Below are 25,666 nucleotides of genomic sequence, written 5' to 3'. Positions count from 1 at the left end.
GAGAAACTTTCTGGAGCATTTGTCCATTTTTATATGGTAATACGCATCCTGAAGATCTATTGAGCACATCCAGTCATCTTTCTTCAGAAAAGGAAGAACAGACTGTATCGTGATTATCCAGAACTCTTTCCGGTTCAACGACTGTGTTTCCGGAGATGACAATATGCTTCTGTTTTTTGAACCAGATTTGACTAACACGCAGGAATCTACCCTCGGTGGTAATTTAGTCAAACTTTCGGAAGACCTGAATAGGTTGGAGGTGGATATATTGAAATTGAAGCGACTCCAATTACAACGCCAACATTTTGAGGCGTGCCTACACAAACGAATAGTGCCTCGTGGACTTCGCATCTTAAAGATGCTGACTTCAGGTAACATTTTTCCTGAGTTGCTGATTAAATGACAGCAACTCAATCTGGAGCTTAGCTTCAACTATATGAGGTTACTTATAGATTTCCATCGTCCTGAAGAGGAACAATTAAGAAACAAAGTAACCCAGTTGCATGATACGATTTTACAGAAGTACTCCAACCCCAAAGCAGTGCTGGGGATGGAGAAGCTTATGGATAATGTACAATTATTTGAGAAACGCCTTCTTGAGCAAAAAAGAAATAAGATATCAAGAGATATTAAAGATTTTAAACTCGGTCACGTGTTTACTTGGCCGAGACAGAATGCTGATAGTAGAGATGTGAATAATACTGTAATGAACTCTGTTATAAGAAATGCTTCTAGTATAGATAATGTTGTTAACAACAGTGGTGATGTACGAAGTGAAAATGGTAAAATTATAAAAAACAATACCAATGTTACTAGAAGTGTTGACATGTTAAATGCCCAAGTTGACAGAAATGAAAGTAGTAACAAATTGGACAATGCTAAGGATGTCAGTGCTGGTTCTAGTAGTTCAGTAACTGACACAGCTCATGATATGATACCTAATGTAAGTAGTATGAAACCTCTTGAACATAATGACGAACCTGTAGTCAGAAGTAAAACTGGCAGAAGTAATCTGTTGCCCAATTTTACATTGGCAGGTAACCAGCAGATGCAGTCCCCTTTCCCAATAGAACTACCCCGTCCGGGGGGGGGAGGTCCAGATCCATGAGCAGGGGACGACAGAAGAGGAAGGGATCTGGAGGGGAGTACAATGGTCCAACTTTGAAGAAGATCTGGGGAAGTCTCGAGAATCCTTAGTTATGAATTTATCCCACAGACCATTAACCAGGTCCGAAGAAGAAGTCCTTAACAAAGGACTTACCTTCATACCCAGTAGGAACAGCGATATTACAGAGTCCATTTTGGACATTAGGATGTATGTACGGAATGTACAATTGAAGCTGGATTTTGGTAATGATGAAACATCAAATCATGTTACAAGTAACATAAATATCTTTAAACCAGTCAGTACTTATCAACCAGTGTGACACCCTATTTTAGATACTTTCTCCAAACTAGTAGAGAATGACTTATATAAATATTATGAGAAGAATGTGAAAGAGAGTAAAATGTCAGAGAAACAACCTTAGTTTTCAGCAAAGAATAGCACTTACTAAATTAAGGAAGGACCAATCCGTTATCATAAGACCAGCTGACAAGGGAGGTCCCATTGTATTGTTAGACACTGAAAACTATTTAGAGACCATGAAAATGATGTTGAATGACAATATTTATTACCTGAAGATGGACATGGAAAGTATAACCAACAAAGTCTTTCAAGTTTATGACATGTTGGATGATTTGGTGAAAAGTTTCACCATAACATCCAATATGTTTAAATACTTGAAAGTGAGTAACCCGTTGATTCCAGTTATACAAGGCCTCCCGAAAGTTCATAAATCTATGTACAATCCATCAATGCGACCCATTGTTGCAGGTCAAGGATGGCTCACTGAACCGTTTTCGGTGTTTGTGGAACATTATTTGAGACCGGTCATTGAAGCGAACCCGTTTATATTAAAAGATAGTAAACAATTTTTGTTTGAGTTGTATGACTTTACTAGAACATTGCGGGACAATGACTCTTACATCTTAGTGACACTAGATGTGAAAAGCCTATTCACAGTTATACCGAATGAAGTAGGTGTGACAAGTGTACAAAGGTACCTAGACATGAATACAAATTTGGATGGAAGGTTTATAGATTTATTGGCTTTGTTCTTGGAAACAGTATTAGACAACAATGTTTTTGTTTTCAGTGATGATACTTACCATCCAGAAAGATGGCGTAGCTATGGGCACTTCATGTGCCAATAGCTACGCCAACATAGTCATGGCTGAATGGGAATACAACTCCCTTTTCTCTTTAGGTGAATTCCAACAATATGTTGGATTCTATAGGAGGTTTGTAGATGACCTCTTCCTAATTTGGAAGGGGAATGAGGTACAATTAGCAGAGTTCGTGACATCGATGAACAATTTGACCCATTTTCTTAATTTTACATCATGCTCGTCCAGAACCCAGATTTCCTTTCTGGATGTTAACATCATGAGACTTCAGAATGGTTTGTTAAACACGTCAGTCCATAGGAAAGCATGCTACAGGAACACATTATTGCATAGGGGTAGCATGCATCCCAGACATGTCTTTGACAATGTTATAAAAGGGCAGCTCATGAGAGCTTCAAGACTCAATCCTTCAGACGAAGGATTCAGGGATGAACTATCTAGTCTTGGATCTAGATTAGTTGAGAGGCGTTATAGGGAAAGGAATATTGATAGACTTATCTCTGTAGTACATGATTTGAGGACCTCTAGAGCACGTCCATATTTTTCAGAGAGAGACCATAATGTAGAATTGTCATCTTTCAAGGTTTGATAAGTTAAGTATACCAATACACTTTACAAACGATATTAATGACTTGAAAGTCATTATTGAAAACCGCTGGGAGACTCTCCTTTTGGATAATGATATCAGTAGTATAGTAGGTGACAGACCCAAGTTCTTATATAAGAACAAAAGGAATTTGAAGCAGTTGCTTTGTCACCATCCGATGAATACATGTGAGTTTATGTCCAACACTAATAATTATAACACTATTCCATGTGAGCAATGCAATCAATGTAAGTTCATAGATAAGAATGACATTTTTAAACATCCAGTGACTGGTCAAGAGTTTTTTTTTCATACAAGAACAAACTGTCACAGTACCAATGTGGTATACCTTGCAACATGTCAACTTTGCTCAGTGTTCTACATTGGAAAAACCTGTAGACAGTTTAGAGAACGCATTAGAGAACATATTTATCATATGCGTATAGGTTCTGAGAACAATGCGTTAGCTAAGCATTGTAATATCATGGGTAGTACACATACGTTTGGTTTCCGAGTTATACAAGTAATTAAACCAAACACTAGAGGAGGAGACTTAGACAACTACACTCAAGAATGTGAACTACGTTGGATTATACGTTGCAGAGCAGACCAATATCCTGTGCTAAATGATAAAGTAAATTTAAAGCCCATTTTAAAGAAAAGAAGACTGGCCAAACCTAAACAGAAATAGCGCTACATGTTTTTAGAAACAGTTGCTTATGTTCTGGAATATTAGGGCAACTAAGTCTTAAATTTAATATACTTTCTATACATTTTATAAGATAGGAAGTCTATCAGATGACTTTTCATAGTTCCATACAAGTACTTAGAATAAGCTTAACAGATGGTTTATGTATTATAGAGAGTTTTTAAAAAAACTGTTTTTAAAGTACTGTTCTTGATTAGATATATGCATTTAGTTACAGCGTTCAGTTATTTATATGATAAGTATGACTAGGTTTTATGTATTTGTTCGCGCATGTTATGTACTAGAAATTCTTGTGTTCTGTTACTTTAGTAGTTAATAGAAAACACAGACGTCAGCTATTTCATTCATTTGGCATTGCTATTTAAAACCAATGATGTATGTGAATGTTGAAGTCTGAAGAAGCCTGATGGTGAAAGCGCTTACTCTCTGTCCGAATAAAGAAGTTTTATTTAACAACATCGAGTTATATGGACTTTAATATTGCTCGCATTTAAGTGTGGTGAAAGCTGGTAAACTGCCGACACAGTTCCTGTCTATGATTCAAAGATTATCCAGAACTCTGTTTGCCGAACAGATTTGTTCAGCACACTGAGATCCAAAACTGGTCTCCAGTCCTCTGTATTTTCGACAGTAAAAAGAATCTTGAGTAGGCTCCAGATCCTTTCTGGTCTGGCAGGACTTCTTGGATGAGTCTTTTGTCCAACAGTTTTTGAATTTCTTGCACTGCCGAATCTCTCTGGTGGGACATTAAGGATTTTCTTGAGTACAGGGGGAGGGTGAAAAAAGGGAATGATATAGTCTCTGGATATGATCCGCTGCACTCAGGAATCTGTTATGTTTAGCAAGGCCTTTAGATGCAAGGAAAATCCCCCCCCCCCCCCACTGTCTCCAGAGGAAGACAATCTGGCCTCCCTTCTGGAGTTCTGAGAGGGCTTCCCTAGAAAGGATTCCCTGAAGCCCGGGGTTTGTGGACCACCTCTGCTGCGAGGCCGGTGTCTTTGGTTTTAGTTCCCCCCTCTGCCCCTGGGGGAACTGCCTCCACATGCGCCTTGGAAAGGCCCTTAGGCTTTTTTGAACCACATTTTTCCACCGGTCCTTTGGTTCCTAGAAAAGGAGCTCTGGGTTGGAGAAACGTACACCCACAGCAGAAAGGGTCTTACTATCCTTCTCACACCTGGATAAAGTCTCTTTCACTTTAGGGCCAAACAAGAATGTTCTGTCAAAGGGAGCACTGATGAAAGAAGACTTGAATGGTTCCACAAAGTCACACAGGCGCATCCAGGCATGTCTCCTTATGGCTACACTTGTACCAGCTGCTCTGGAAGTCCCTTCAGCTGTATGAGCTATCAGCCTCATGGATAAATTAGACACAGACTCCACAGTGGCTAGCTGGGAAGCCACTTTCTCTTCGGCTCCCTCAGCTACAGCTCCCACCAGGGTGTCTGACAACTCCTTAATTAGACCCCGCTGGAGTCTTGTGAAGTGTGCCAAAAAATTCAAGGACCTTATAGCGTAGGTCGATGAAGTGTGGACCCGCTTTACAAATATGTTCATAGCTTCCCTGTTGGGTGAACGGACAAAGGAACTCTCCTCAGCAAGTTCCTTTTTAGTGGAGGCCGCTAAGACAATGGCATCCACAGCTAACCCCTTGGTCCAGAACTGCTTATCCTCCGGGACAAATAATATTTTATCAAGTCTCTTAGGGATGGGCTCCATGGTGTCCGGAGTCTTCCACACCTGCTGTGAAATCAACTGAATGAGATCATCAGTGGGTGGGGTCACCCAAGAGGTAGATGTGCGGGTACCGAAAGCCTGCAGGTAGACCGATTCCTCCAAGGAAGGGGTTTGACACTTCCAGTCACCCTTCTGTTTTAAAATTTCTAGGATATCTCCAAATGAGACATCTTCAGGAGGTGACAGTGGGGACCCTTCCCCCCTTATCGAAATCTGTGTCCTCAGTAACTGATTGCTGGGGGGAATCCAAGTGCTTCCTCTTGCACTTCTTTTTCTGAGGGACCTCCTCAGGGGGATAATCTGGGGAGGTATCAGAAGATGACAGAACTTGGGTCTGGTTAACCTGAAACTTCAGCACCTGCTGTCCCAGTGGAGAGGTATTTGGAATAATCGAGCTAGAGGGGGTACCTGTTCCAAGGGGGAAGGCCCCGACTTCACCATAAGTGACAGCTTCATCTCCATAGCTTTGAAGGCCATCTCCTCTGAAGAGGGAAGGGAGCCCGGAACCAAGACAGACTGCCTCGGGACTGGGATCACTTCCCTGGTCTGAAGAACTGAACCTCAAGACAGAAGTTGGTGCTGAACTAACTTAAGCCAAAGCCCCGAGGAGCAGGGTTGGCTCCAAAAACCTGGAGTCGAGAACTGCCCGCTCCTGAACCGATAGGGTAGCTACGGCTCTGAGAGGTCTCTGGTTCCAAAGTCACCGAAGAGCTCAAGGGAACTACCTGTTCTGAAGATGCGAATAACTCCAGAACCGGTACAGTCGGTGCCAGAAGATCTGGAACAGATGACTCTAAGACCTTGAAGGAGGTTAGAGGAGGAGGAGCTAATGGGGAAAAAGAAGTCTTGGTTCCAAGACCTGAAAAATGAAAACAGCAAATAACATCCGAGGTAATTGCGAGACGGACTGTGGGTAGATGTGAAGCTTGAGAGATTTTGGCTAGCACAAGTTATACGAACAGCTGAGTTGGTTCTGAAATCAGAACCGAACCCATCTCTCAAGGATAAAATGACGATTGACAACATCAGATTACATCTTTCTTTACTTAAGTACAGTCCTTTCTGGCCCACAAAGTGAAGCTGCAATAAATACTGAAGCACTTGTTCCCTTCTTGCACCAAGAACAAAATGCCAGATTCTGGAAAATATAAAAAAGGGTCCAGAACAAAAGATCACTCCTGCAGTGGGAGTAACAGCAGCCAGGGGAGGGTGGGTAACTGAAATAAATATACACTCTGGTTAAAAAATGAAGGAAGGACAGGTGCAGTCTTGTTACAGAAAAGAAAGGTAAAAAGCCAGTAAAGAAACTAGGGAGTCAGTTCAGGTGGGGGATACAACACTCAGCAGAAATATGTTCAACGTAATCAGAAACCAGTTTCACTGCAAAGGAAAGGAAGTAAATTGTGTCATTTGGAGAAGGCAACATGTTTGTTCCAGTTTGGGAATGGAAAGAACTACTTGAAATAAAAGATGTAATTCTTACTGGAGACCAAGAACTTGAACAGATGCAAAAAAAAAAAGTTATTCTTACTAAACTATGCAAAATAATCTGAAAAAAAAACAGGAAATGTCAAATCAGTTCTGCTTAGGAAATAATTACTAATGTTAAGATTGGAAGGCACGTACAATTGTCACCAAGTGAAAACAAATCCTTGTAACGTCGGTAATAGATTTCTTGAGGGAATAGATATAATAATTAACTTGCTTATGGTAAAGACATTTTTAGTGAGACAAAGAAAAAACTTACATATAGTGAGGTACAATTTTTACTAAACAGAACAGTACAACATCCTTGAGAGCAATCCTGTAACAAAAAACATGCTTTAATACTGTGCTTGTAATAGGTCCCTGTCGTACAGAAACAGTATGGGAAAAACACAAATTCCCAGACCCCTTCCTAGCACACTAGGTAGTGAGTGAAACAATACTCCGACAGCAAACACCTGTTCTGTACAGGACTATATATTTCCCAGCTGTGACACCCTGACACTTCAAATATTTTTTTTTCTTGGAAAAATAAAAAGCCACAGAGTGAAGTGCTTATTAACAATGGCCACAACTGTGAAATGTATTGCTTTTCCTTTACAGTCCTCTAAAACACAAAGCAGCTCACTACCTCTCATGAAAGAAAAATACTCAGAAGCCAGACCACATGTTTTTTTCTTTCAAACTTTTTTAAAAAGTTTCCTCCTCCTTCAAAGGTGGCACCCATTTCAAATACAAGTCTCCAGACAGCTCATGATGAGCATAACAGAAAACATCACTGTGACTTACAAAAACATGTGACCCAGCTGCATCATAAATTAACCGTTTCTTAGAATATTAAACAAGTAGGTAGTAATGCTGGTTGAATCAATGCAATAAGTCGTAAGACCTGATTCCAGTTATAGTACTTACTAGGTATAAGACTTGTTTAATTATCATTTTATATTTATTGCTTGCTTTGAGTAGTTTCATGATATTTTCCATTGAAAGTTTATTTAATTGGTAAAAATCCCATACTGTATAATTTTTTATTAAAGGGTATTTATCTAGGTTTACCATAGTGTTTGCTAGTTTTATATCTGGGTTGTTATGTATTGGTTGCAGAAGAGTAATAGTGTCTTAAATTTATTGATATCAGTAGCTTCTTGAAAATTTCACAGCTGTTTACTAAGATTGGATCACTGTAGTTGAGCAAGATGTTAACTTAGCACAAATAGTTCTAAAATTGCTCTTGAGTAAAAAGAAAATTATATCAAATACAAATAAATTAATAGAAAATATTAATCATCAAAATGCAATTCTTTTTTCAAAGTTTTGGGAAAGTAAAGATGACACCATAACAGACAATCAAAAGGAAGTAGCTATTAGAAATACTATGAAACTGACACCATATAAAAAGTTAATATACACACAGATCACGATCTTCAACAATACCTACCATACACCTGTTCATCTTAACAAATTCAACCCATCCAAGTCACCATATTGCCCCTTTTGTTCTAATAAAGAGGCAGATATTCTCCCCATCTTTTGGAGCTGCAAATCAGTTCATAAACTATGGTGCTCACTAAGATTACTCTTGGAGAAATCAGGCTATTCAAAATTCACATTGTCATGGGAAACAGCTATACTACATGTATTCAAATGCAATAATAATAATTTCTCTAAACACATTATAACAACACTACGCATCCCATTAAAGCTTACATAGCGAAAAACTGGATAGGCAGATCAAGACTAACCTGGTCAGAATATAAAAGCATGGCGAAAAAAAAAACATACTGGCCAAGAAGCTTTATACAAAAAGTCAGAAGAACCAAACCTACTATCAGAGGTACTGCAAAGCATTAACTGATATTCTATCATAAACAGTAAGTCAAATGCTAATTATATAAGGATAGTAAACACATCAGTTAGTTGAGACTAAGAACCACAATAATTAGGGTGACATATTTGTTTACATGTATGTATGGTAACGTACAGTAAATTATCATCTCACTCGAGGTTGTTGTTATACCTCTAGAACTGCTTGCAATTGTAAAATAATGTACAAGAGAGCTGCTACATGACAAAAGGCCTTGGACTAACCACAGTATAAGCATATCCTCGTACTAACACGAAATCGTAATTCTACCTAATTTGAATGTTAATTAGTAGTGTGTGCAGTATCTGTTGTGGTATGCATTCGGTAACCAGCTGTGCACATGTCGATGTCTTGTGTATATTCTTCTGCATAATTTGTGAAAATATTAAATAAAAAGAAATTTGATAAAAAAGACCTGATCCCAGTAGTGTGTGTGTGTGTGTGTGTGTGTGTCTGCATATACGTATGTGCGTGGGGGTTGCCACACTGCAGGACAATGCAAGAAGAAGGGACGTATGGCAGGTGATTAGTTCTGTACATGCAGCATGTTAAACAAGCAGCACCCAATACCCCTTGGAGGAGGGATTTGTGTAGGAAATACCCTAAGACCGTGTCCAGCAGAACTGGGTTTAATCTAGTTCCCAGTAACCTAGACTGGGGGCAACCTAAAGTTTTGGCCCTACAAAAACAGCCATTGCAACTATGTCTGATTACTTCTTATCCTCCATAGAAACCTGCATTACTGTATCTGTTACAAATACAGACAAAAAGGAGAAAGGCGAGTGCGTGCATTTTGCATTTTTCAGAAAGGAGATGGAATTCTTGTTGTTTTGTTTTGCATTCTTTCCTGTGTTAAGTAGATTAAGTGAGCTGTACTAACTTTTAGCCGTAACCTGGCCACAGTCGTCCCAAAGAAGAATCAAATGCACACAGAACAACATACACAACATATAATTATGAAGGATAAACATAGTCTGTGTATTCAGTTAGCATGTCATGATGTGCTGCTTAATAACGTCAGTGCAGGGGACAATTGAACACCATGAGATAAGACATTCTGACTTACCAGCAGTCGTATCATTATATACTACCAAGCGACAATACACTGCCTTGTTCCTATAATATAGTGACTAACTTCACACTATTTTTTTGTTTCATCTGATCTTATCACAGTGACATTACAGTTCTATGCCATCACTACAATTCAATTGTCTTGAATATGCACATCTACAATACAGTTAAGAAGACATGACACAGGAAGAAGTCACAAACATATTGTACAAGCCGCCCTGTGTAACACGACTGTACCCTAGGAAAAGTAAAGCTCATTCCGGAGAACGCTATTCCCATTACAAACTGGGCCCCAAAGTACAAAAAAAAATTCCAGCTGTGGTAATATTAAATAATATCATTCTTCTCAGCAAAAAGGGCTAACTAGTTTTTCAATTCATAACTACAACAAACCAACACCGACAATGTAATAAACTAATAGTGTGTTAAGTTGTAAATGTATAGCAAAATACAAATACAGTTCAAAAATGAAAACTACTAACTATGGAGAAGATGAATGTCATTTAATAACAAGCCTGTTATACCCGATTTCTGGGAAATATGGCCAGACTAAGTGCAGGCATAAAGCAATAGCATGCAAAGCTGTACTCAGTGTAGTCCAGAAAGGCACACCACATGTAGAATGCCTCTATAAAGCAGAAGAAACAAAAGAAGTGAGGCACACCTGAAAGTAGCAAGAAATGGACGAAAAGCCTCCACAACACACAAGTAAACAAAATCAAAAAATGACAAGTTACTTTGGTTCTAAAAAATATGGATGACATAACAATGCTAAAACAGTGGCACTTAGGAAAACACAAGTTTTCAGCATAATGACAAAAGTACCTCCAAAAAGATAAAAAGGAAAGTGGAAATTCATAAGACTAAATGCAAAAACAAATGAAAAAAAGCAGTGATGTTTAAAGGAAATGGAAAGAAAATAATGGCGAATGAAGAAAGATCCTGGTTCAAACTGTACAACTTAAGAAAAAGATGGTGCACGTATGCAAATGATTACCATAGAAAGCACAAGTTCAAAACTACTGGTAAATATTAACGTGCACAGGTGAGAGACAGATACATGTACCTGCACAGAAAAGAGCTCCAAAACAAGCAAATGCAACGGTGAAGGTGTGAGACTCAGCAGAAATGAAAGCAGTATATCATAAATGGGAAATGTCAACATCCGCAAGAGAGAGGCTGGCAGAAGCACTGGTGGCGTGCTCTGTCAGATGATGGGCAGCTGGTTTGAGAACTGAACTAATTTCCTCTTGCTTCATAAAGCAACACAGGAGCCGGATACTAAAAACTGATGAGAATCACCACAGCAGTGGAAGAAAATTACAGCACTGCAGCTTTTAGAAACGAGTACAAAAAAAATGGAGTTTACCCAGTGAAGGAACCTAAACACTGTACCACACATGAAAGTTCATCAATGTCACATGATTCTCATTTATACGAATGAGCCTCTAGGTCTGCTATCCTGTAAAGTGATGGAGATGGATCTGGGACTTTAATAAGGCATTTGATTCCATTACTCATATGGCTCGTTCACTCATGTCTTACTAACATGGGCTTCCCAAGGTATTTTACCATTTGTAATGAAGTCTGCTTTCACAACACATGCGGTTGGCAAAAATGCCTGTATACACTACCCATTAATCCTGGCAGATGTCAGCTTAAAGTAAGATTTGCTAAATGTTTTGCATAATAAAAAATATTGGCTTCAAGAATAAGTAAGCAAAATTGCCCCTAAACAATATCAACATTTTTGTATTAAGCTAATGGTTAATGCTTTAATTTTCTGATGTAATGGCAAAGTTTGAATGTACCAGTATGATATTGTAAATACTGCCTTGTAAAATGCTTACAGTCTGAAAACATTTAGAAAATGTATAAATATGCAAAGAACCACAGACACATATGACTGAAGGTAGGCAGAATTAGGAAAGGGTGCAAAACTGGTGGTAATAGTATACAGGGCTCATTTAGATGGATGTAATATCACCAGCACAGTATCACAGAATCAAATCCTTGGGATCTTTTTACCATCATAAGTAGCTTTAAAGGAACCAAGAAATAACATGTTCCTCTGAAGACAACATTAAAATGATCAAACATTGGATGTCCTGGGCGAAGATAACAAAATACAACAATGATGTATATTGTGACAGATGACATTTAACATTCAGTGTACAAAACTTACAGTCATGCCCAGGCATTTAAAACTAGAGGAGCTATGACAGAAATTAGGATATTGGTGGTAATAAAAAAATGAAGCTGTGAGAATTATCAAATAAGACTAATGGAGAAGACAAACATTATACAATATTTGAGTTGACAGCCATCAAAATGATGGAACATCAGAAAAAAGCAAGGTGTGTTATCACTGTCGAGGTGATCAGTAAAGCTTTGTTAGCAGTATAACCACCAGGACCAGAGAATGCATTTGCCTGACGAGAAAAAAAAAATTGAAGGCATTTCAAAGAATGATACGAGAAACAAAGTGTGGGCTTACAACATCCACATTTCAAAGGACATGGGTTTGAAGGAAGCTATAGAATATGCTTTCAGTATTCTAATTAAACAAAGAAATATGGAAATGCTGACTTTGACAGATTTGTTACCACTACCTAAGCTACTTATATTTCACAAGTCATGCTTTGATAAGAGTGACTTGTTGCCAGAGTGTTGAATGGAGAAAAAGCAATAAAAAGTACTGTGTACTGATGACAAATAAATAACAACCAAAAGCAATACATTAGCAACAGTCAGGAACAAGCTGAAATACAAATTTGCTTTAGACAGTTTTGAGATTCAGATCTACAGTGATCTTTTTAAGCAACTTACATACATTTAGTGTTTGGTGTACATCACGGACAATGAAAGCAATGTACAGGTTGTAATAAGGTTTGAGCTGTGAAAAAAGAGAGACAAGCAGCCTACAACTAGCCTAAAGAGTTGCTTAGAACCCTTTTCTCCTTGGGTCCTGAAAAATCTGAAGAGAAAGTACAGTCTCTTGGACCATCCACTAGAGATAACAGAAACAGCCCAGGGAAGACAAGAGGCAGAAACAGCCTGATGATGTCAGTTATAAAAACATTCCTGCAGAAAGAAAAAAGGAAAGACATTTGGGGAACTGTAAGTACTGCATGTGAAGAAAAAGAAAATGTGTAACTCATAGAACAGGTTAAGCAGGTAAGTACACTGGTCCACAGACCCTTGTCAGGTACTACCTGAGCTGAGAAGGTAAACAAAGACAAGACTTATACATCAAACTTAAAATAAGGACACTAGGCAATTAATGACATAGAATGGACAAACAGTGCACCAAAAACACACAAAAAAACTAGATGATAATACAATCAGAGAAAACTGAATACTTATGAAATGTTAATGAGACAGAAATAGCCAAAATGAGCATGGTCATTTTAAAAACAGGACTAATGAGAAAGACCTCATTGTACAGTTGCAGAAAGTTTTTTTTCATACAACATAATGACACTTCAGGCTTCACAACATCAGAACATCTATGAGGGTCACTGAAGGGTCACAGAGGGCAGCAGGGAGCTATATTTGGCCTGACATAATGAGTGTGTCCACTAAAGCTGCAGTATGGAGGTAAGTTCTTAAGCTAACAGTTTAGACTTATTAACTTAATTACTGAGCAATGTTGTCCCACTGGGCTGACCCTATTTCCAAGGCCTGAGATGAAAACGTCCAGCATTATACATCATTAACCATAACATGCATTTCCCAACACAGCATTATATACATTAGGTAATAAATACCCAATATACAAAAAAAAAACCAGGCTGCTCATCTACAACATATCAAATTAAGGCGCAAAAATCATGAACCTAAACCTGGAATAAAATAAATAGCTAACAGATGTGACTGGGTGTGGCTCAGTCGAATAAAGGCAACCTGTGTGAATCCACAGTTTCATGTCGATTCAAACGGGATGCTGTGAGGAATTTTCTCTGTGTCCAGTCACACAGCTACTCTGGAAAGGATTATATTGCTAGCAGATTTTCGGCATGCTGTATGGGGGGGGGGGGGGGGTTAACAGAAAAACAGGGTTGGAACAAGAGGTCAGATGCAGTCTCGTCTGCTTATTTCCATTCAACCACTTTTCTTTCATATAATTTATCTAACATGAAGCAACTGTTGCAACGCAGAAAAAAGGGAGAGAGTGAAGAGGGGAAAAAGGAGTTGTTTTACGTAAGGCAATGAGGAGGTTTTGGGTATGAGAGGGTCTAACACAAGAAACAATTTTGAGAGAAAGTGTCACTCGAGAGTAGCAAATACAGCACTACAGCACCACTATAAATCAGAACAGGGATTAAGGTACTCCTCATTCTAAAAATGTATCTGACGTGATCTCATTCCAAAAACTTCTACAAACCCCCCACCCTAGGTATAAGTAGCTCATCACTGTCTTGGTTTAAAAGTCACCTCAGTAAAGTGGCAAAACAACATCCCCCTTCGATTCACAGAGGCGTGTCCCCAAGGGTCCATTCAACAACCTCAAAACAGGCAACTATAATACTGTAACATGATGACTCTACACTGATCTGCTCTACCAAAAAAACTAACAGAACCGCAACAGCTAACCCAGGATACCCACTTATCCATCGAGTCCTGGCTCTCCAACTCATTACTACTAAATCCCCCCAAAATTAACTAATGCTATTTATACCTAAGCTATACTCAGTCCAAAATTGCTATTCACCATTACATCTTCAGATCACAGAACAACGGAGCTAGCATCCCACACCAATCTCCTGTGTGTCATCACAGATGATGCCAACAAATTTAAGCATCATTTTAAGCAAGCAGTAAACAAAACTCACAAAATGCTAAGCTCCCTATATAGCATTAGGCTACATGTAACATATTAAGTCAGGAAAGCCACCGTCTTAACCCTTTTGTTACCAACCCTTCTATATGCCGCCCCTTGTATTAGTCAATCAACAAACCACTTCATTAAATGTGCTACAAAAATATTATACCAAAATAGCCAGAGCTGCTGCAAATATGCCATACAGATCCCATCACTGTTCTGCCTTAAAACACCTAAAATTGTTAGACCTAACTCTCACACAACTAGTCACCACGACTCTCTCATATGCAATCCAAAACAATGCCCTATTATTCTGCTAAAATCTCCACATCGAACACTCCATTCCACAGATAAATCATTACTACTGCCTACTAAATCCAACAACAAAGCAGGTGATTACTGTACCATACTCTCATATCACCAAGGTATGAAACTCTGTCCTCCTTCCTCTAAAACAAATTAACAGCCTCTAAACCTCTAAAATACTACTAAAACAATATCTCACTGCCTCCTGGCAATGCCCGTGTTCTACACCTGGCTAAATTATATTTGCCCGTTTGCTACACTTCTCCATTGTACTCCTACATCCACAGTACTGATTTTGTTTCGCTCACTATGTTCATCTCTCTGTCATGACTTATAACGGTAAATTTCATACAACATATTCACGTTTCTAACCCATGTCATTATTTAACATGTAAATTGTGGATGTTAAAGTTCTAACTACATGTATCATCTTGAAACGGTTATCTTTACTCACTGTTTACAGAAGGCAAAACTCGAATACCATTCTATACGAATATTTTCAGTATGGAGCTGTTTTCCCTAGGCTTCTGCTGAAAAGGGGTTTTCCACCCATTTGGATTTTCATGGTAAGCAAAAGCAATCCAATATTAATGAGTCAGTGAGGATATCTGGAATCAGTGGAGGATTCAGAATAAGGAAGGAAGGAAGAAAGTAGGTTTCAATTAATCTTTCAGCAGCTGCAGACACTGACATAGCTCAGGCAAAGGATGGTCAGTGCATTATGACAGCAGGCCTTGCACACACATCAAAGTTTGCTCTACTAAGTGTCTTCTAAGCCTAAGCCTCATTCAACTGACCTAGATATGATGGGATTACTTCAACACATAAAAATAGTACAGCATAAACAATATTTAACAAGGAAAATGTAATGCTATCTTTCAGGTGAGGCAAATGACCTGCAGTTGTGCAAAAAAATGATAAAACAGGGATCACACAACAGAAAGAAATGTACTGAAGTCTGCTAGTGAAGACACACAGAGTCAATGACAGAAACAAGATGCAGAAGAAACAGGTTAGGTTCTTTCACTAAGTCACTCATATTAAATAAGTGCACAACAGTTCCAGATAATGGAATAAATCCAGCTGTGTGGAAGCCATTGCAGCATGAAAGAAGGTTGTGAAGCATAGTTATGCTAATAGTAGTTAACAGCAATTCAGCGACATACAAATTAGTTGATGATGAAGCCCTTGAAGTCTTCTGCTAAAATCATGTCTAGAAAAGTACAGAGCAGCAGTGCAGATGTCAAGCCATGTAATGAGGACATTCACACAGATGTGTTTCAGCAAGACATTTGTTATGTCCCACACAAAAGGCTGAGTGTAAAAAGAAGAGACATGAGCTAAAATGTCAAACAGAGCTGGTGTTGTAGGCAAACTGGCTGGCTGACTGGAAAGGGACCCCTCTTATTGGCAAAATAATAATAATTGCTTAGAAAAAAAGTTGCAATGATGTTTCTAAAGAAACTGCTAGCTCAGGTAGCAGGAAAAGACAATTTAGTGTAATAAATCATCTTTTTCAGGCTGTCTGAACTTGTAGTTCATAAGCTTCATTGTTGGGGGGTTCCAAAATTTGAATACAGCTTACACTTTTTCATAGCTTGTCTAGTCTGCTCCCACTGCGTACTGTGATAGGTTTTGTGTCTGTCTCCCATCATAAGGATACAGAATGCATGTCAACACCTCCAATATTACACTAGTTTCATAAGAATGAAGTTAGAAAAAAGGACTCCAGTGACAGGAGCACACATTTACACTGCATGTAACACATTAAATATTATCAAAAAACTTAAACCTCTGAGTTATGCTAACAAGAAACCTGCTATATGGTTCCCTCAAAAACTACTACCACACAAGGAAAGAACCAAGACAGATGCAAATAGAAGCTTTGAAAATTACTGCAAAATTAATGGCAGCTCAGTTTTTCCTAAACAGGACCAAGGGCACTGAAGGTCTGTAAATGTGAATTCAATACTATTAACAAGCAACTGATTTGTGGCCTGAATATTATGGCAAACCTAATTTATAAATACTAAGATAATTTTAAGTTGTCACAGTTATGAACTTTTGCATTAAAAGAAAAATTGCGGAATCAGTAATTATTGCTGCTTGCAAGGTGAGAAAATGATTTTGTTGTCCCCATTACAAAACAAATTGCCATCTGATGAGTCTTGAACAAAAGTGATAAAAAAAGGTAATAAAATGCTGGCATGTACTTCCAGGAAACATCAAGTAGAAAAATAATGACGTCAAAATCCATCCCCTTTGGCATCACTATCTTACCCTACACATACGTCCCGCGTTTAACTACTTCCTCATGCTTCTGGAAGACTTACTCACTTCCTCCTTTTGCCATATGTTTGGTTGGCACTATACATTGTAATCTTCACCAGATTACCAAAATCTGTACAACTCCTACTACGAATTTCAACTGTAAATTGATTACAGTGCTCATTTCCTCAGCATTAAATATATATCAAAACAAAGCAAACGAGTATAGTACAAACCTTTAAGATGTACTGCAAAAAATATCAAATTACTTAATAATGAACACTTTAAGATTATTTGCAAGTGCCATCATAATAAACAAACTTCTATACAGAAACCCCAAACAGCATGCTAAATTGTACAAATCAAGTGTCCTTGATCGTCCAAGCAGCACAATCCACTGAATCAAACCATGATCAGTTCAACAATATCTTTTTAATATGTGAGGAACAATAGCTAAGCATATCAGCTATGAAGGCAAACAGCAAACCTGAGCTATGGCACAAGTGTCCCCTTTAATACCAGCCTCATTCTGTGGAAGTCACAGGACAAACTGGAACTCTGATGGTCACTGTTCAACATGTTATTAATGCATCTTGCAAAAAGGTAACCATGAAAAAAAGAATTCCAATAAAAAACAAAACAAAACACAATATAACACTGGAAATTCAGTGTCCCTGCAATAATACATGAAACAATAGAGTTAATTGCGTAACAAGCACTACAAGTGCAACAAAATAATAAACTACAATAGTGATCTCAACCATAGTGATTATATAGGTTCACAGGTAAGTACTAGGCTAGCTACATTAGTTACAAAGTTGACAATAAGGTCTCTGTGGCAGACAAAGAACAAGACAGCAAAATATAAATTGACAGTTCATAAACACCACCATTTTTTTAAACAATACAGCTTTATTAACACCTTCCACATTTTGCATTTCTTGTGCAGTCCTCATGCATGGTGAACTTACTGCCCCCTAACAATTGGTATGTTTTCTCATAACTTCCAAACACAATTTCCCACCAACCTTTACCAGTTTATACAAAGGGCTCATCCTATTTCCAGGGGTAACCACATATGTTTTCAACATAAATATCATTCACATTTCCATCATTAAAAAGTACAGTTGTGTACACTTACAATAAATGTAGATGTTCAAGTGTATTCACTGTTGCAGTCATCACATTTGGGTTATCTGCCTGCAGGTAGCCCTTAGCCGGCCTGAATACCAGAGTCTTGGGATTTCTGCGTCGGATGCTGTCGCTTCTTCCATGACGTCAGGTGTATGAAACATGCATCCGACGCCATTACATCAGCTTTTCTTGCCCCAGATGTCAGGTGCCCCCAAAATAGGAAGCAATTACATGGTATGCAATACCCCCGGCAAAAAACAAATACCAATGATACAAGATATGCCAGACAAAAAAGATAGAAGTCAGGGGGCTGGAGGGAGGGTAACCAGAACTGCAACAGTGAATACACTCGAACATCTACATCTATAGTAAGTGTACACAACTGTACTATATTCTTCGTGTTTCACTGTTACAGTCATCACATTTGGGTTGATTCCCAAAGCTAAGGAAGGGTGGAGGTAGTTATGAAGTATTAGGGCTGGCAATCAGGCCCTGTAAGACTTCTGTGGCAAATCCAGCTCTGGATTTAGAAAATATAGGCAAGTGGTAGTGCTTGGTGAAAGTGTGCAGAGAGCTGCAGGTTGCAGCTTCCTGGATGTCCCTGGTAGGGACTCCCCCTGAAAAATGCTGTAGAGGTAGATGTAGCCCTAGTGGAAAGAGTTCTGATCACCTAATGGGTAGGTTTCCCATAGTGCTTGTAGCAGAAATGGATGCAGTGTGCTATCCATTTAGAAATAGTTTGCTTTGTATGAATCCCTCTCAATATTTAAAGCTGCAAGAATATCAGTAGGTAAACTAAAAAGTACAGTTTTGTACCTACCATAAATGTAGATGTTCGAGGATTCCATTGCTGCAGTCCTGACTATTGGGTATAGTCCGCGTCCAGTCGGCCCGAATACCAGAGTATAAGGCTGACGTCGGTCAGGGCGCATTAGACTGACGTCAGTACGTCAGGGTACTAATGCGCATGACCGACGTCATATCCTCAGTCTTTTCTTGCCCCAGATGTCAGAAGACCCTAAAAAGACAAGTCCCAAAACAACCTGCACCAAAAACATGTACAATATATACAACAATATATACAAAATATAAGCATGTAAACTCACCTACACAACCACCCCTGAATACAGAGGGAAGGAGGGAGGTAAATTGGACTGCAGCAATGGAATCCTCGAACATCTACATTTATGGTAGGTACAAAACTGTACTATGTTCTTCGTCTTCCATTGCTGCAGTCCTGACTATTGGGTAGAATCCCAAAGCAGAGGTAAGGGAGGCTGGCAAATTATAAAGTAGTAGGAGCTGACAACATGCCTTGTAAAACAGCTGTGGCAAAACCAGCCCTAGACTTAGAGTAGATAGGAAGGTGATAATGCCTAGAGAAAGTATGCACTGAACTCCAAGTAGCTGCTTCCAGAATATCCTTAGTTGCCACCCCTTAGAAATGCTGTTGAAGTGGCAGTAGCCCTAGTGGAATGAGGCCTAATCCCAGCTGGAATCTCCTTGCCATGATGGGAATAACAAAATGCAATGCAAAAGCCAATCCACCTAGAAATAGTTTGTTTTGACACAGGCTTGCCCTGAGAACTCAAAGCAAAAGAAACAAACAACTGCTGAGACTGCCTAAAATCCTTAGTCCTGCTTAAATAATAACGCAATTGCCTGTGTACATCTAAAGTGTGCAAAATCTTTTCCCCTTTATTTTGAGGATCTGCAAAAACGTAGGCAAATGAATAGTTTGGTTTAAAGCCACACTAGAAACCACCTTAGGCATAAAAGAAGGATTAGTACGTAATGATACCCTATCCTTATGGAAAATCAAAAAGGGCTCTACTGCCATAAGGGCCTGCAACTCAGACACCCTTCTGGCAGAAGTAATAGCCAACAGAAAAGCAGTCTTCCATGACAAATATTTCAATTCAGCAGTAGCTGCAGGCTCAAAAGGTTGTAGAGTAAGTTTTTCCAACACAAAATTGAGATCCCAAGCAGGAGTAGGAGCTCTACGTGGGGGTCTTATATTCTTTGCCCCTCTAAGAAACTGCTTGAACAAAGGATGCGAAAACAAAGGTGGGTCACAATCATAGTGAGCTGAAATTGCTGCAGCATGAATCTTTATGGAAGAGAAAGACAAACCTTTGTCCAATAATTCAGTAAGATATTGAAGAGCCACACTCAAATTAGGCTCTGAAATCTCCAAATTCTTTGCTGTACTCCAAAATAAAAATCTCTTCCATTTTTCTGCGTACACTCTCCTTGTACTAGGTCTTCTAGCTTCCATAATCACATTTAAAACTTGTTGAGGAAGTTGAGACCTGCTGTGTTTCAACACAGAATATGCCAGGCTGTTAGATGAAGAGAGTGAAGCTTGACATTGAGCAGATGACCGTCCTTCTGAGATAACAGATGAGGAATCAGAGGTAAAGGCCATGAAGGCTTCTTTACCAGACTCCGTAGTAGTGGGTACCAGTGTTGCCGAGGCCAATCTGGAGCTATCAAAATCATCCTTGGCCTGTCTTGTCTGACCTTTAATAGTACCTTTGGAAGAAGAGGTAGAGGTGGAAAGGCATACACATGAAGGTTTTTCCAACTGAAAGACAGAGCATCCACTTTCCAAGCTGTGTGATGAAACCCCTTTGTGCAATACTTTGGCAGCTGGTGGTTTAGTGGAGAAGCGAACAGATCTATGTCTGGAGTTCCCCATGACACTGTCAGTTTCTGAAATACATGAAGATCCAGTTTCCACTCGTGGGGATCCATGATTTGTCTGCTTAACACATCTGCTAAGGAGTTCTGTGCTCCTGGCAGAAACCTTGCCTGAAGAGTTAGTTGCAAGCTTAGCGCAGTCTCCCATAAAATCATTGCTTGCCTGCATAGGGGATAAGAATGTGTTCCCCCTTGCTTGTTGATGTACCACATGACAGTTGTGTTGTCTGTTAGAATCAACACCTGCCCTGGAAGAAGTAACTCCTTGAAAGCCATTAATGCAAACTGGACTGCTAACATCTCCTTCATGTTGATATGTAGATGCTGTAGTCTGGCAGGCCACTTGTCTTGTATCCACTTTCCATTTAGATGAGCTCCCAAGCAATGTCCGAGGCATCTGTCGTTAAAATCTGACTTGCCTCTGGCGGGTCACAGAGAGTCCCTTGTTTAGGTGACATTCCTGAGCCCACCACAAGAATTCTTTTGAAGGCAAGGTATTATTTGAATGACAGTGTCCAAATCCTGGCAGTGCTGTGTCCATACATTTTGAGATACCATTGTAGCTTCCTCATATGCAGTTTGGCATTGGGAAGCACCAGAATACAAGATGCCATGAACCCTAATGCTTGAAGGACTGTCCTTGCAGTCAGCACGGACTGATGAGATAGTTGATGGAAGTAAAGTGACAGACTCTTTTGTTTGTCCGGGGTTAAAAGGCCATCTGGGCTGCTGTATTCAGTCTCACACCCAGAAAGCACATGTCTTGAGAGGGTACTAGACTGGACTTTATTTCGTTCACAGAATACCCTAGGCATCTTAGCACTGCTATAACATATTCCAGATGCTGTAGAAGGTCTTCCTTTTCTTGAGCCAGAATCAGGCAGTCGTCCAAGTAAGGATAGATTTGAATTCCTTGAAGCCTGAAGTAAGCTATCACTGGAGCCAGAACCTTTGTGAATACTCTGGGCGCAGTAGATAAGCCAAAGGGCAATGCAGAGAACTGATAATGAGAATTTCCAGCTCGAAACCGCAGATACTTCCTGCAACTTAGCCTTATAGGCACATGAAGGTAAGCTTCCTTGAGATCTAAAGTTACCATCCAGTGATCTTTGCCCAGCAGAGGTAAAAGCTGTTGTAACGTCAACATCTTGAACTTGGGAATGTCCAAAAACGTGTTGAGGAGAGATAAATCCAAAATTGGTCTCCACGTGTTCCCTTTCTTTGGTACAAGGAACAGGCGAGAATAAAATCCTAGGCCCCTTTCTGATACAGGGACTGGCTGAATGGCCCCTATGTGAAGTAACTGTAAAACTTGCTTGTGAGCCTCTTTTCTTTGTAGAGGAGGAACGTCTGGCATGCCTTTGAAAGGGGGCATTGTATGGAAATAAAATCTGTAACCGTGGTGAATGATATCCAACACCCATTTGTCTTGAGTAATGAAATCCCAATTTTCTTTGAAAAGAGACAGTCTTCCTCCCAAAGGAGCTGCCAAACGTGAATCTGCTGGCAGCTGAAAAAACAGGTCATTGGGTCTGTTTACGAAAGGACTGACCCCTGCCCTCACCAGAAGTCTGAGCAGGTGAACTCCCTGTTCTAGGCCTAATAGAACCTTGAGCCCTGCCCCTACCACGTCTAGACCTACCCCTAGACTGAGAATCATAAGCAGGATATGTCCACCCCTTAGCAGGCCAATTTCTACTAAACTTCGGTGGCTGCACCTGCAAAAAATCTTTAACAGTTTGCATAGACTTAGCTTTGTCCTCCATTTTCTTTAAAACTGCTTCCACAGGCGAACCAAACAACACATCAGACTGTAAAGGAGCATCCAAAATCCTTGTCTTAACATGCTCAGCTAAATTCTGATCCTTCAACCAGGCATGCCTGCGAAGAACAGAACTGGTAGCAGCCACCCTCGAGGAGGCCTGTACAGCATCAAAACCACATTGCAAAGAATGCTTACCCACTTGTTCAGACACATGAACCAAATCCAGCAACTCTTTACACTCAATACCTTCCGCCAAAGCATCCACCTTAGATTTCAATTGTGAAAGGAGATAATTCTGATATTTTAGCATGTGAAACTGACAATTCAAAGCTCTCATGGCTAGAGTGGAAGAAGTATACACTTTCTTTCCCCACCTATCCAAAGCCCTTGCTTCTTTATCAGTGGGAACAGGATTTTTAACCACAGAAGCCTTTACACCCATAGGCCCTTGAGAAATAGTTTCTGGGTCCGCCCTAGGACTCTTAAACAAATATTTATGAGCTTGGGCACCCTATAATACCTATCAGGCTTAACAGGAGCAGGAGGCAAAGAGTCAGGGTTCAGGGAAGCCTCTGCAAAACATCTTCCACCACATTCAACACAGGAGGAATAGCTAAAGGCCTATGCTGGGGTAAAACAAGAACTCCCTAAGCCTTTTCCTGGAGTCAGAGTAATCCTGGCCTTCCCATTTAAAGTGCTCCCTCATGGAATGCAAAGTCTCTGAAAATGAGAAATCCTCAGGTGGAGACGCTGTAGGAGTGGAATCATCCACATCAGAATCAGAATAAGTAGGATACTCCTGCAAATCTTCCACAGAAGATTCTGAAGCCTCTGAACACTGTTCAAAACTATCAAACTCGGTTCCACCCTAGGCCTCTTATCAGGCGGGGCATAGAACCCTAATCATAGTAATCAAATCTTCTGCCATTTTAAGCATATGTTTCTTAGGTACAGAACCCGAAATGCTAGGAGAAGCCCCACTGAAGCTGAAGTAGGCCTACCTCTCAAAGAAGTTTTGGCAACAGAAGGAGAGGCCCTAACTACCTTGGGAAGAGAGGGAAGAACAGTCACCTGAGAAGCCCCTCAGCCTGGCCTACCTCCTGAGAAGGCACATCCTGTAAGAGTATAGTTTCTGCCTGGGACTCCATGGAAACTCCTGGCAAAACCTCCGGCTCCACTGAGCCTTCTAAAGAACCGGCGTCCGGGACTGGCGGTTCCTCAACCCTAGGCTTCACTGTTTTATCCTTGCGCTTCTTGGAGGAAGCGGCGGAGCATCCGGCGGCATTTTATAATTGCAACGCTTCCCAAACACTAACCTGGCACAGTCTAACCTCCTCTTAATAGTGCGTTTGTTAAACCTAGCACAAGAGCGGCAACCAACAACGTCGTGCTCAGGCCCTAAACAAGGTATACACAAGGTATGATAATCCCTATGAGGTATCTGTTTCCCACAAGAAATACAGTTATTCACTTTTTCTGACATCCGGTAAAATACTGAGGCAAGAAAAACTAAAATGTTCTAGCGGGTACTTAGCCAACTCTGTTTCGGTCTGAAACTCCGGTTTCGGAAATATTTCAGAACGCCAACCTGCACTCGCAAAACTGCTTCTGCATCGGACCATGCGGCAAAAAAGACTGAGGATATGACGTCGGTCATGCGCATTAGTACCCTGACGTACTGACGTCAGTCTAATGCGCCCTGACCGACGTCAGCCTTATACTCTGGTATTCGGGCCGACTGGACGCGGACTATACCCAATAGTCAGGACTGCAGCAATGGAAGACGAAGAACATCTAGGAGGAAGAAGGTGAGCGTTATATGTCTGTGTTGTCTGTTCACTCAGAACAGTGTAAACTTAGTGTAGGCTTTATTGAATCTAGCCCATAGTCTTCCACACAGGCATTCTATTCCTCGGTTGTGCTGCCATTCTTGGTAGTCTGCAGATTTCAGTCCAATCCTTTTCTGTAATCACCTTTCCTGTTATTTTCTGTTGTACCTTCGAATGTCTTGCCTTAACTCCCTCCTATTCTTTATTAATGTTGTGTACAATCTGCGTATCAATTTATTATCCATCCCTTCTTTCCAATGCTTCTGTCAATATTTTGACTGTTTCCTGCATTTCCAATTGTTTTTCTTTTTTTATTTCTGCATCATATTCCCAAAGACATCCTGTAGTTCTCTGTATTTCATGATGTCCTTCATATCTGTTGTAGACTTCTTCACAAAGACTACCAGCTCATTCTGCTACCTCTATTTTTCAGTTATTCCCAAAAATAAACCCTTCTCTTTCCCATCATTTCTTTGCCATAGTAATATCTCTTATAAACTTCAGTCTAGCTTAGCTGACAAACCCTAAGCTCAAATTGACAAATCTGGTACTCTTTGGCCTTCAGTATTCCCAACATATTACCATATGCTAATCCAAAGAAACTTTTACACCTCTCTGCTTCTAATGCCTATGACCAAATATGGGTCTTAAAATCACGAAGAGGCATTGCATGGAACGCCTCTTCATCTACACAAAGACCAAACGCACTAAACCGCGAATGGTCATAACAGCGATTTCTTTCCCTGGGAAAAAAATTGCTAGTACCAAACACACACACACACTATTTAAAAACATTACTAAGTGGGGGGCTTCACCCTACATGCCCCCCAACTAAATATACCAACCCCAAGATCGCACTACATGGGGTAAAGGGCAATGCTATGGCTCTGGCCAAGCGATTTTTTTCCCTGGGGAAAATATCGCTAGCCTGAGCCTTTGCTATTTTCAGACTTCGGTCTTTATGTGTCACTGAAGAGCATTCGATGCAACGCCTCGTCACGATTTTAATATAGACCTACCAAATATTTATCCTCCACACAACTGGGTCCTTTAGCATCAACCATTACTATTGTTCTGGATAAGATATACCAGTCTCTGTATGCAGCCTTTCCTGCACATGTGACAATAGCAGCTCTTCCTCCCCTACTGGGACATGCA

At 39.9% G+C, this 25,666-nt stretch overlaps 1 protein-coding gene across 1 annotated transcript in view; it reads right to left on the bottom strand.

Annotated features, from left to right (window-relative positions):
• Window positions 1–25,666, bottom strand: part of ERC1 (ELKS/RAB6-interacting/CAST family member 1) — a 3,640,161-nt gene that overhangs the window by 956,295 nt on the left and 2,658,200 nt on the right. The gene's annotated exons all lie outside the window — the stretch shown is intronic.

This window comes from Protopterus annectens, chromosome 11.part0 (assembly GCF_019279795.1).
Source record: "Protopterus annectens isolate FY-2018-M chromosome 11.part0, PAN1.0, whole genome shotgun sequence".
In the NCBI taxonomy this organism is placed as follows: domain Eukaryota; kingdom Metazoa; phylum Chordata; order Ceratodontiformes; family Protopteridae; genus Protopterus; species Protopterus annectens.
The sequence above is the reverse complement of the archived record's forward strand: the minus strand, read 5'-3'. Positions and strand labels throughout refer to the sequence as shown.